We start from the raw sequence: 14,153 nt of genomic DNA on the forward strand, positions 1-14,153 counted from the left end.
GAAATGGTATTAAAAGAAATATTATAACACTTATTTCCAGTCAGTGTATGGTTGTCAACAATAAAATCGTCTTAAGACAAGAATGGGTGTTGATCCAGACGATTCTAATGTCATCTCTCGATTGAATGGCCTTTATCAGTAGTTATCAGCTGATAGATATGGGCCAGTAGAGGCAGTCTGCTGTTATCATTCATCCACATGGTTTATCAGCTATAGATCACAGCTGCGGCCAGAAGTTAATGAGAATTTATTAAATTGCCCATTAATTGTATTTAATAACGTCTACCCCAACCCTAAGCCCAACCATCACAGTGATGTAAAAACAGATTTGGATCTGGAGTCTTCTCTATAGCTGATTAACTATGATAATTATTTATTATTTCCCATTAATTATATTGTTGGCTACACTGCAAGGCTCGAAGGGAAAGTTTGTCCTTAAAAGGAAAGTACCTCCTCTTTTGCGCATGGATTTCCTATCAGTAACAGCCCCTGACACTCCCCAATTGTTAACCAGAATGGTTAACAATCACCAATTTTGCCTTCAAATTTTTATTTGCAAAATTACAACCAACTTTCTGTGGTAAAGTAATTGCCCTGTGTGCCATTCTACTAAGCTGCTGCAGGGTAGATGATGTTTGCGGCACAGAATGATGACGCATGTCACTGAAAGTCACATGAAATCATACATGACCGTTTACACTGCGGTTGCATCGCAAAACATCAGATCAGATGTGTCTGATTTAATAGTACATATGAAAGTGGCACAAATCTGAATTAAAAGGATCAGATTTCATGCAGTTTGTGCTGTTCACACTGTCAAGACAAAATCACGTGTCACATGTCCGTGTGAACGTAGCCTTATTAACGTCTACCCCAACCCAGCCGATGCTCGAACCAGTGAACTTCTTGCTGTTAGGCAACAGCGCTACCCACTGCGCCACCGCACTGCCCTCCTCTTCATTTGTCATTATAAATTCTGTAATAAAATATGCCAAAGAATTTATTCGTATAACAAGATTACTGAATTGAATCAGAATCACACATCCATGCAGAATGTCCAAAATTTTTAACTCAAACAAAGACTTAACAGTAGTAAAATTATTAATTGTTGATTTTCAAAATAAGGAAGCTTAATGCAACAAATTGTAAAGGAATGTATTTTGTTCCAAGTGTGATTTGAGAGTTTTTTTTTTAAATGGCCAAGCTTAAAGAGTACCTATTATGCCCCTTTTTTAAATATTTAAATAAGTCTCTAATGACACTAGAGTTTGTTTGTGAAGTTTTACCTCATAATTTTCTTTCATAATTTCTTTGAAACTTCCCCTTTTAGGCTTTAAACCAAATTGTGCCATTTTTGGCTACTGTCGCTTTAAATTCAAATGAGATTGTGCTTCCAGCTCTCTTTTCAAATTTCTATGTATCAGCATTGTGGCATATTCAAAAACAAGACTAATGTCCTATACCAGTGGTACTCCTTTTCAGCCATGGAGTTTCAAGCCGTAGACCGGCCCACCTCAGTTCATGACTGACTATATTAAAATAACGTCATTTCCTATTCAGTTCCTAATGACACTATCATGTCTTTTTCAAGGAAACAACTGCTTTAAAACTTCTAATGTTTTTCATAAATATGAGAACATTAAAGGGTGGCTAAATCTCCAACACTATTCTTTAAAATATCAAAATGTCCTTTTCCTGCAATTTATTCTGTGCAAAATTCTTTATAGATATCCAATCCTTTGTAACGGTCACACAAAAAATAAAAATAAAATATGTACACATACTTAAGTAACCCAAACAGTATCACATTGTATGTCTTAACAGTAAAAATGAAAAAAAAAATTACTCATGTGAGGTTCGAACTTGGGTTAGCGTTGTCGTAACGAAACGAGCTGACCACTGCACCACAATGACGCTGTTATGCTGCTGCGTTTGGAAGAAAAAAATAAGTATTGCACTGTTATCTGCAAGACTCTTTTAACCAAAGTATTACTTTCTATTGATGGCTTAATCTTTTTCTCCTCTTTTTAGATTTCTGATCAAGTTGTCAGATTTATTAATGTAGTGAGTCATCTGATTTTGATTGAGCAGGTGTAATATTAATTAGTATTAATTATTCAAATTCTTATATTCAGTAAGGTGCCGCTGATTGGGGTCGAATGATAGTTACATCATCATTAACCTGCAGGCTACATTTTGCTCACGGGGCTGCGAGAAAATAAATAAAAAGAGTGAAGTTGCGGCAAAATAATGAAAAAAAAGAGTGAGGCTATGGTCAAATTGTAACGGGGAGACTGACACGGAGGGATCCATTTTGCAGTATTTATTAAGTCACACTTAAACATCAACTCCTCGCACGGCTGTGCGAACATACAACATACAACTCAACGGTGATTAGCAGATAACAGAGGCAGAGTGATTACCAGGCTTGAGTCAAGGGCAGGCAGCGTGGTTCAGAGTCCGTAATACAGGCTTAAGGTCAGGGGCAGGCAGCGAGAATCAGAGTCCGTGTAATCAGGCTTTAGGTCAAGGGCAGGCAGAAGACAGAGCAGAGTCGAGGAACGGGCTGAAGTGGTAAACGGGAGATCAGGCAGGATAGAACGCTCAGAAATGCTGGCCGGGGCTAAACAAGACTTCGCAATGAAGTGTGTGTGTGAGCTGCTTATATGTGGTACGTGGGTCATTAGTGAGATGGAGAACAGGTGTGCTGGGATCTGAGTGAGAAGGATGACGTAATGGTTAGAAGTCCGGAGATGGTGACCTCTGCTGGTCAGCGAGGGGAATGACTGGGACCGAGTCGGTGACAGAGCCCCCCCCCCAACGAACGGCTCCTGAAGTGAGGCAATTCTCGACGCCGGGGTCTTCCACGGGGGCGAGGGGCCGGCATCTCCGGATGTTGTGAGTGGAACTCTTCCAGTAGTGTAGTGTCGAGGATGTCCTTGCGGTTAATCCAAGATCTCTCCTCCGGGCCGTACCCCTCCCAATCAACGAGGTATTGGAGTTGTCCGCCCCGGCGTCTGGATTTCAGGATCTCGTGGATCTGGTAGGCCTCTTCACCATCAATCATAAGAGGCGGGGGACCCTGTTCACCGGCTGCCACCTCCCTATCCGTCTCGGCTGGACCAGCAGCAGGCTTGAGCAGAGAGACATGGAAAGTGGGGGAAATACGAAAATGGTTAGGGAGTGTCAGTCTGAACGAAACAGGAGATATTTGTCTTTCTATCTGGAAAGGACCCACGTACCTGGGACTGAGTTTCTTGCAGGGCAGCTTGAGGCGTAAGTCGCGGGTGGAAAGCCATACCCATTGTCCTGGGGAATACATGGGACCAGGACGTCGGTGTCGATCGGCTTGTTCCTTGAAACGCCTTATGGCGTGAGAGAGGTGAGTATGAGCTGCGTTCCAGACCTCTTCGCAGTTTTTAAACCAGGTATCCACCGCAGGGAGTTCAGAGGTCTCACCGGACCAGGGAAAGAGCGGGGGTTGGAAGCCCAGCACGCATTGAAATGGGGTTAGTCCTGTAGATGCCTTTCTGAGGGAGTTCTGAGCATATTCTGCCCACATCAAAAATTTGGCCCATTCGTTCTGGTTCGAATGACAATACGTGCGGAGGAATCTGCCGATTTCTTGGTTCAGGCGCTCTGTTTGCCCGTTGGATTGGGGATGATAGCCGGATGTTAGGCTAACGTTGATTTGGAGATTTTTAAAGAATGCTGACCAGAGTCGGGATGTAAACTGGGGACCTCTATCCGACACGATGTCTTCGGGGAGACCATAGTATCGAAACACACACTCGCAGAGTAATTCGGCCGTTTCCATGGCTGTGGGCAGTTTGGAAATGGGGATAAGGCGACAGGATTTTGAAAACCGGTCCACTACGGTGAGGATGGTGGTTTTGCCCTGAGATATGGGTAAACCGGTGATGAAATCTATAGCGATGTGTGACCAGGGGCGATGTGGCACCTCCAGGGGTTGGAGTAATCCAGCTGGACGGTGACGGGAGTGTTTGGACATCTGACAGGGTGAGCATTTGTTAATGAAGTTGATTACATCCTTGTGTATGGATGACCACCAGTAGCGGGATTGAATCATTTGCACAGTGGCTGTGCTGCCTGGGTGACCGGAACTGGGGTGGTCATGTACCTCGGAGATGAGTCTTTCTCGAAGCGACGGGGGAACAAAGATTTTATTCTCCGGACAGGGCTGCTGAGAAGGATTATTTTCGGCGGCTTGGAGGATCTCCTGATCTATATCCCACTGGATGGGAGCGACAATTAGAGGACTTTTGATTATGGGCTCGTCAGGGATTTCAGAGGTCTCATCGTCTGAGAGGCGGGACAGAGCATCTGCTTTGATGTTTTTCGAACCAGGGATATAGGTGACTTGGAAGTCAAATCGGGTGAAAAACAGCGCCCATCTTGCCTGTCTAGGATTCAGACGTTTACAAGACCGGATGTATTCTAGGTTCTTGTGATCAGTGATGACGATGAAAGGGTGTTTTGCGCCCTCAAGCCAGTGTCTCCATTCCTCTAGCGCAGCTTTCATGGCGAGGAGTTCTCGGTTTCCCACATCGTAGTTCCGTTCAGCGGAGTTAAGCTTGCGAGAATAGAATGCACAGGGATGGAGCTTCTTATTCACTAGGGATCGTTGGGACAGGATGGCTCCAATTCCAGTGTTGGACGCGTCAATTTCGACTACAAAGGGTTGTTCGGGATCAGGATGACGCAGAATGGGTGCACTGGAGAAGCGAGTCTTTAGCTGGGTGAATGCTCGGACAGCGTCGGGGTTCCATTTAAGGCGAGCATTGTTGGCTTTGACCATGGCGGTCAGTGGGGCAGCGACTGAACTGAAGTTCCGTATGAAGCGCCTGTAGAAGTTAGCAAAGCCCAGGAATCGTTGTAGTTGCCTGATGGTTTCGGGTTGCGGCCATTGTGTCACAGAGTCAACCTTTTGCTGGTCCATGGCCACGCCTTCTGGACTGATAATGTAGCCCAGGAATGAGATGCAGGTCTGGTGGAATTCGCACTTGGAGCTTTTTGCATACAGTTGGTTTTTAATGAGACGTTTGAGCACTGCCCGAACGTGCTGGATATGCTCAGATAGCGAATTGGAATAGACCAGGATGTCGTCAATATATACTATGACCCATTTGTTGAGCATGTCTCTAAATATCTCATTTACAAATGCCTGGAACACGGAAGGACTGTTTGCTAGGCCGAAGGGCATAACGAGATATTCATAGTGGCCGTCAATTGTAGAGAACCCGGTTTTCCACTCGTCTCCCTGTCGTATGCGGATGAGGTTATAGGCACTACGGAGGTCCAACTTAGTGAAATACTGGGTGGATCGGAGTTGTTCAAGGGCGGCAGGAACCAATGGTAATGGGTAGCGGTATTTGACTGTGATCTCATTCAAGCCTCGGTAATCAATGCAAGGGCGTAAGCTGCCATCCTTCTTCTTAACGAAGAAAAACCCTGCTGAAGCGGGAGAAGTAGATGGTCGAATGAATCCTTTCTCTAGCTCCTCAGAGATGTACTTCTTTATAGCCTCAGTTTCAGGTTGTGAGAGAGGGAAGATGCGACCACGAGGGGGCGTGGTGCCGGGTAGCAGCTCAATGGCACAGTCATTATCACGATGAGGAGGGAGCTTAGTAGCCTTCTGCTTATTGAATGCTTCAGTGAGATCGTGATACGCATCAGGAACATGCTGGAGTTCAGAGTCTTCGGTCTTGTTAATTGTGTTGATCTGGATAGGGGAAACAGGATGCAGACATTGGGTAAAGCATTGATTGCTCCATTTTATGATCTCACCAGTTCTCCAAGAGACTTGAGGGTCATGCTGTTGTAGCCATGGTAACCCAAGAATCACAGAGTGTTTAGGGGAGTTGATGGCAAGAAGGGAAATTTCTTCTTCATGGAGAGAGCCTGTTTGAAGCAAGATTGGCAGGGTCTGGAATTTTATACGTCCTTCTCCCAAAGGGCGCCCATCTATAGCAGTGATGGCTATGGAGGAATCACAGGAGGTTAAAGGAATGGAGTGAGTGGTGGCAAACGTGTAATCAATAAAGTTACCAGCGGCTCCTGAATCGATCATGGCCATAGTCTCAATCTCATCTCCATCGTTTCTCAAAGTGACAGGTAGATTCACAACATTATTAGTGGTAGTGAACATAGTGGTTGCACTCACCGAGAGGGTTCTAGGGAGAGGCTTGTTGGGACATAAAACCTTCGTATGACCTGGAAGTCCGCAGTAAATGCACAGGTGATTTTTTCTCCGTCGTTCTCGCTCTTCTGGGTTCAGACGGGTTCTACCCAATTGCATGGGTTCAGCGGAGGTTTCAGGGGATACAGGACTGGAAGCAATTGAGCAGAGCGGATTGCGAGTGCGGAGGAGAGTGTCTAACCTTATGGAAAGCTCGATTAGTTGATCCAGAGTTTTCCCATCGTCACGACATGCCATCTCTCGCTGCAATTCTGGCTTTAGAGCCCTTCTGTAGAGCGTGACAAGCGGATCGTCAGCCCAGCCAGTTTGCGCTGCCAAGGTGCGGAACTGCAGGGCGAACTCAGCTGCGGAGCGATCTCCCTGTTGGATACACAATAGCTCCTCGCCAGCGTTACGACCACCCTCCGGATGATCGAACACAGTGCAGAAACGTTTGAGAAAGTCATTAAACGAGGGAAATATCGGGGTACTGTCTGGCCAAACTGCAGTAGCCCAGTCTAGCGCTTTCCCAGTGAGCAGTGAGCACACAAAAGCAATTTTCCCGTTCTCGTCCTTAAACAGATGGGGTTGTTGGGCGATAAACAGTTTGCATTGCAATAGAAAGCCTTTACATTTTGCTGGGTTACCTGAGAACTTGTCAGGAAAAGCCAATCGAACTCCGGAAGTCATCGGGGGTTGTGCAACAACAAGTGGACTTGGAGAGTAGTTGGCGGTGGGTTGCGCAGTGACAGCAGCTTGCAGGTTTTGGAGGGATTTCACCAGTTCATCTGTTAACTGAGTTAGGTGTGTTAGTTGTTGTTGGTGGGTTGACAATACCTGAGCTTGTGTTGTGACTTCGTGAGACAAAACCTGGATGGCTGCGGGATCCGTGTTGGGCGAAGTCTTCTGTAACGGGGAGACTGACACGGAGGGATCCATTTTGCAGTATTTATTAAGTCACACTTAAACATCAACTCCTCGCACGGCTGTGCGAACATACAACATACAACTCAACGGTGATTAGCAGATAACAGAGGCAGAGTGATTACCAGGCTTGAGTCAAGGGCAGGCAGCGTGGTTCAGAGTCCGTAATACAGGCTTAAGGTCAGGGGCAGGCAGCGAGAATCAGAGTCCGTGTAATCAGGCTTTAGGTCAAGGGCAGGCAGAAGACAGAGCAGAGTCGAGGAACGGGCTGAAGTGGTAAACGGGAGATCAGGCAGGATAGAACGCTCAGAAATGCTGGCCGGGGCTAAACAAGACTTCGCAATGAAGTGTGTGTGTGAGCTGCTTATATGTGGTACGTGGGTCATTAGTGAGATGGAGAACAGGTGTGCTGGGATCTGAGTGAGAAGGATGACGTAATGGTTAGAAGTCCGGAGATGGTGACCTCTGCTGGTCAGCGAGGGGAATGACTGGGACCGAGTCGGTGACACAAATAAATAAATAAATGAAAAAAGTGTGATTGCTGAGAGTGCAAGCAGCTAGGGACACTGGCAATTGCGGTCAAAAAACAAACCGGCCCACCGGGAATACTCCCGTTCCTCCAGATTAGCCAATCCAGGTCTGTCCTATACAGGGAGAGATTGTCACTAATGTGTGGGACCTCCCCCTCTGATATCATGCACAAAGAGAGAATGTCAATCAAAGTTTCTGCAGCCTGTTTTTATAAAATGTGATTTTAAGAAATAAAATTAACACATTTTTACCATTAGACGCTGGTTATTTTCACAGACTGTTTTCACACTACTTTGTTCAAACCCCTTATAAAAGTTATTTTTGCACAATAGGTCCCCTTTAAAACAAGCTATTACATATAAAATAAGTCTTTAAAATACTTAAATTATGTCTCTAATTGTAATTAAGGTACATGTGCAGGTACAAAACCGAACTTTAGGCTTTACTAACTAAAATAATAATAATAATAATCTTAAAATAGTCACAATAATTTTACAATCTGAGCTCACATGGTATTGTGTTGTGTATAGATGTATAGAAAATCATCCAGAATTTTTGTCCAGAAATTAGATTGTATCTCTTGACTAGATAAGATTTTTTTGCAGTGTACTTTCTTTATCTTCTGCAAGTCCAAAAGGACAATTTTTGGATCAATTTGGTGTTCCATATACGTGATAAATGACCATAGACATTTGACAGACTTTCCATTCGCAGACACGAAGACTTGACCTGCTGTCACCTGTATGGCAAGAGGCGAGTAGGTCCCACATGAGGTTAGTAAATACTAACCTATGTGCTTCTAGCACTGACAGATTTAAACAGAGGGGTTCCAGGCTCCGCTCAAATCAATTGCAGATGTTTAAGTGAGCGTGTTCACTCCTGGTTCACTTTCTGAAGGCAAGTGGAAAATGCAGAAGCCCTGATTTCTGAACTAAATTTGAGGAATCTGCAGGACGTTCGGTAGTGTTTATTTTCTTTAAACGCTGTGAAGCGCAGATGAATTTTCACACAAAGCATTGATTGTAAGGCTAAAAAAGAAGGCCATTTCACCCATAAAGAGCATTCAAGGATTTCATACATCAACATCTTGTCTGAAATGTTTATTATTGTAGTCTTAATGCCAAAATCTCTATACAACCACTGATGATAGATCTCCACTAGGTGTGTTAAATGGGCGGCCAAGAGGTCAGTTAGTTTGATCGAGAGTCCTTGGATGATTACTGACTCTGTGAACTGACTCTCTCCAACATCCATTTGTTGTAGTGTTTCATCAAAGCTTTTGGGACACCTTTGACTTTCCTTTAAGAATTTATTATTTTTTCATGTAACTTTATTTTTTTTTTCTTTGCTATTGCACATTATTAAGGTAAAAAAATGTCATCTTACATCAATGAATCTGACTTTAAACATTGGGTTAAATTTTGTATAACTTAAATAGCTGAAATCTGATTAACGTATTAAAATGAGTTTTTATTTAATGAGGGTCTATAGTAAATCCTGACAGTAATTACACAAATTTCTGGAGATCGTCAAATACGTCCCAGGAGCTAAGTTTTGTTTTCGCGAATCCACCAGAGGCCAATGTGTACATTTTTTTTAGATCTCAAATTTTTCTCGCAAGTGCCATTTGCACCTACTGTTCTCATGTAAATCCACCAGAGGCCACTAACTGATTGACTGACCAATCGACTGAACCACCCTCCTCCTTCCCTAAACCCAACCAATAGTGTTTTCAAAAGCACTGATTGACACGCCCACCCACTTCCCTAAACCCAACTGACAGTTTTAAAAAGCAGTCCAGAAAAAGAAAATAAAAATTGCCTGATTTTTACCACATTCTCAGATTTACAAGTTTATTTTATATTTTTTACTTTTTTTTTTTTTACTTTTTTTTTACTGTTTTTGTCTTACCTGCTTTCGGAACTGGTCTTTGCCAGACTCAAACCCCGTTATCGTGACCAACTCAATATATGGTGAGCTAACTAGACAAACTCCAAAATATAACTCCATGTATATAGGGCTACGTTTTCAGACTGAGCATATGTTTTTTTTTCAAGCCAACAGTATGTATGTATGTAAAGTATGCTTGTATGTAAGTATCTTTAAAAAGTTAGCACATTTTGAGACCCACTAATGATTTAGTAGAAAACTGAGACACTAATAGGTACAAAAAGAGAACACTCTTACAGGAACCAAAAATGAGAAGCCATTATTTATGGGCCTACTTATTGGAATGACATGTTCAGATGAAACTGTTCAGAGATGTGCTGAACAAGAAGAGTCAGTTCAGAAGACTGCAATGTTTACATTAGTGGCCGCAACTGTTCCTGGCTTTGTTTTACTGCAAGGGTCTGGCCAATTAATTCTTTAAACGCTGCTGTGCGTTCATAGTTGACTCAAATAATGTAACAGCACACCTCTCCAGCAATTCCTCACACTTGCGCACACACACACACACACACACACACACACACACACACACACACACTCTCTCTCTCTCTCTCTTCTTCTTCTTCTTCTCTCTCTCTCTTTCTCTCTCACTTTTTCTCTCTTGGAGGTTTGACAATGTCCTGGCTCTATCCGACAGAAATTGTCCTGCCAAGGAAAATGAGCTCTGTTGAAATGGAAAGTCTGAAGTCACTCAGGGCTTTTTGGCAAAAGACAATTACGCAAAGCAGGAGAATCCAGAAGAAGTCTGCATCTTGGGGATGGATCCAGAGCAGTGTCTTTGGATCTGCTCAATTTTTCAGCACATAGTTACTGAGATCAATTTAAAAAAGGAGAGGTCTGATCTTGGAGCTGTATCCCAGCGCTTTATGAGTACAGACCCAGATGTGTGTCTGTTATCTGTACAGGGGAGGAAGGAGAGAAGGGAAGAGTGGAGATGAGGGAGATGTTTGTACAGGGGATGCTCTGGGTGAGGTTTGAGCTTGGTTATCAGTAAAGTCTGGCAGTGGGCAGGAAGCAGCTCTGACCCAAGGTCACATTCTGATGAAACTTGCCAACTTCCCTACAAAAATGTTGAGTCACCGCTTTCTCTCTCAGTGAAATGTACCAAGGATGATTTTTGTTCGACTTTATCTGATTTGACAGCACTCTCAAAAAGACAGTGTCTAATCTTGGTCGACTCTGATGTTAGTGTGTTGGTACACGCTGCAATAGCATACTAGTGTTAGCTGTGCATTAGCAGATAAAGTTACAGTAGGTATAATTTTAGGGTTAAGATTAAGCTGACATGTAGCTGTGAAGTTACTTATAGTTAACAGAATATCTGTTGGGGTCCATCCCAAAAAAAAAGCATATGTGCTAGCATATGCAATGCAGATAGTCTTCTAATACTATTATAACTGCTAGTTTGGCATGTAGTTACAGAGTTGCGTAAAGTTATAGGAATGTCTAAAGTGGACTATCGAAATAAAGTGTTACCACACAAGGATTGATTAGTCTTATCTTATTTAAGATGGATGTAGCTGGTCTGGTTTTATCAAATATTATCTGGTTTGGTCTGGTTTTATCACCGTTTATCTGGTTTGGTCAGGTTTGTATCCGGTTATATCATTTTGACCAACTAAATAAAGTGCACAAGACCCTAGAAAAATCAGCCTTGTGAAAAATCTAGGCTTGTAGTCCAACTGAGTTTACATTGGGTGATTTATAAATTTGGCTGATTTCACACTAAATGACTATCTGGTGTTGAATTCAGTTGCTGCTTGTTTATATTGCACAATGGATCGGCAGCAGGAGGTTGCAGACTGCATGAATCTACTATAAAAAAGAATCGCCAATAACTCTTTGTCCCACAAATAACAAAAGATTTTTAAAAAGTTTATAAATAAGAAGCCATAAGCCTTTTGATTTATTTATTTATTCATTGTTGTTGTTGGATTGCAACGCCTGTGGTGATTACTTTAGATTAAGTACACAGCAGTTGCATCAGTTTAGAGCAAATCTGGCATTTGACCTAGAGGATGCACTGGTTGAACTGAACTATCAAGCGACTGAACCTTAAAGACAGTGTTTAATTCGAAGATGGTGGCTTTTCAGATCACAGTCGAGAATTCTAACTATTCAAGGCCACTGTAGATATACTGATGTCGTTTTGCACTGCTTACTTGCACAAAAAGACCTTTTTTGCACTCGTGTACATTAAAAATAAATACAGATTGCGACTGAATGCAGAGGATGATCTCTGAGTGGTGCTTTCCAAAATTAAACAATGAACTTGCTGTGCTACACACATTGTGCCTACCAATCTTATTTGTTAAAGTTAATGTTGGAATAAAGTAATATAGTTGTTTGTTACACTGTTGTGTTTTTTTTTTTTTTTGTTTTCTACATGCTTGTGTTTTGATATGCCTATTTGAAGCCCTCTTGTCTCTCCCTCACCTCACCACACAACAACCGTAATCATTGTGAGTGTCCCTTAGTGAGTGGATTTGGCAAATCACCTGTAGAAAACAAACTCTTACATCTCTCTGACACTTTAGACGGCACTTGCATCAGTGTTGCACATTTGCACTGGAGTGGGCTTGACATTATTGGAATGTCTAAAGTGGACTCAAAATAAAGTTAGCCACAGATGATTGATTGGTTTTACCTTATTTAAGATGGATGTAGTTGGTCAGGGTTGATCAACTGTTATCTGGTTTGGCCTGCTTTTATCAAATTATATCTGATTTGGTCAACTGGTTATGAGACCTGACCAGTTATGTCAGCTTGACCAACCAAAATAAGTGTGCAAGATCCTTCCAAAATCCAGGCTTGCAGTCCAACTAAGTTCATACTACACATTTTTAAATTTGTCATTCTAACAACAACTAAAAACCTATCTCAGACTTGAACCCCCGTGAACAGAACCTTCTGTCTCTCCCCCACTTCACTACACAACAACCGTTATTAATTGTGAATGTTCCTCACATAGGTGAGTGGGTTTGACAAACTACCTGTAGAAAACAAACTCTTTCATCTCGCTGACACTTTAACTGACAATTGCATCAGTGTAGCACATTTGCACTGGACTTGTTCTTACAATTTATACAATCTGCATTTATGAAGTGTGCTACACACAGATGAGTGGGCTTAACAAACCATGTGTAGAAACACTCATTCAACATGGTTGTCAATCAACACTCAGGCAACATGGTGCCTCCACAATTGTAAGTCGCTTTGGACAAAAGTGTTTGCTAAATGACTAAATGTAAATGTAAGTAGAAAATCTCATAGGGAAGTACGCTCATAGGCAGTTGTTTTTAGTTTGATGCTTTTAAATTGGGTTTGGACATTCACTGTATTAAAAAAGCAAGGTATACATGAATACAAGGCACACATTTGAAAGCATGGTTTTTAAGTGGGCACAGCCCTTCTGACCCCACCCGTTTCCTCCTACATCCTGTGTGCCAGGGATTACAGTCACTCACACACACACACACACACACACACACACACACACACACACACACACACACACACACACACACACACACACACACACACACACAGAGAGAGAGAGAGAGAGAGAGGGAGAGAGAGGGAGGTAAACTAACCAGGTCAACAGAAGCCAAAACAGTCAGCAGTTTCCAGTCTCTCTAATGAATCTGCAAGCACTGCAGTAGCAGGAAGAAATCAGGTGATTTCCAGATATAATCCACCTCCTCTATTTATCAGTGCAGTGGAGTTATGAGACAGGACTAACCTCATGACCTCCAATAACCAAGAGAGCATTCAGACTTATGCAACACTTCCGAATAGACTTTTATGCAAGTTTCTGAGGGCACAGTTGCCAAGGTTTCAGTTCTTTAGTGCTAGTTTTAATGTAAATTCATAAAGTAAAAAAGAAAGTGGGATCAAAGCAATTAGGTGTGATTGAGGTCAATGACCAATAAGCTAATAAGAGTGAACCTAATAAAGTACAGTTCATTTTATTAGCAATTATGTTTGTGTTTGATTCATACAGTATTAAATTTTAAGAAAAATGTTTAATGAATATACCATTGATCAAAAGCTTTTTAAAAACATATGTCATGAAATATCACATTCATAAAGACGTTTGGCATCTAAACATGTTGTTTAAGAGTTCAAACTTACTTTACTTTGTCATAAATATTATATTGGCCAAATAAAGCCAACATACCATTAAACAATGCAATCAATTTCTTGTTTCCGCTCTTCTCATTTTAAGACTAAAATTAAAAAAAGAAAGTGACTCTAACTTATTCTAGAGCTTTAAAGCTTCAACCTGTCTGTCAGATTTAACTGCATAAAAGTGTTTCTGGTCAGACTTTCTGATGCCAACACCAAAGTTTCTCTTGTAGCGCTAATATTTACAGAAACTTGTCATAGAGGTTTGCAAGAGTCCTCTCTTACTATCTTTTCTTCCTGCATATTTGCTGCACCATATTTTAGATATTAATAAAATTATAAAAAAAATAATAATAGGAAAATTAAGAGAACATGTCGAATCATTTTATAGGTTTATTTTATTGATAGTGTATTATTTTAA

The 14,153-nt window shown here is 42.0% G+C and overlaps 1 protein-coding gene across 1 annotated transcript in view; it reads left to right on the forward strand.

Moving 5' to 3' along the window:
• The window catches only part of klf12a (Kruppel like factor 12a), a 59,645-nt gene that overhangs the window by 14,579 nt on the left and 30,913 nt on the right, over positions 1–14,153 (forward strand).

Source organism: Danio rerio, chromosome 1, assembly GCF_052040795.2.
Source record: "Danio rerio strain M-AB ecotype USA chromosome 1, GRCz13ab, whole genome shotgun sequence".
Classification (NCBI taxonomy): domain Eukaryota; kingdom Metazoa; phylum Chordata; class Actinopteri; order Cypriniformes; family Danionidae; genus Danio; species Danio rerio.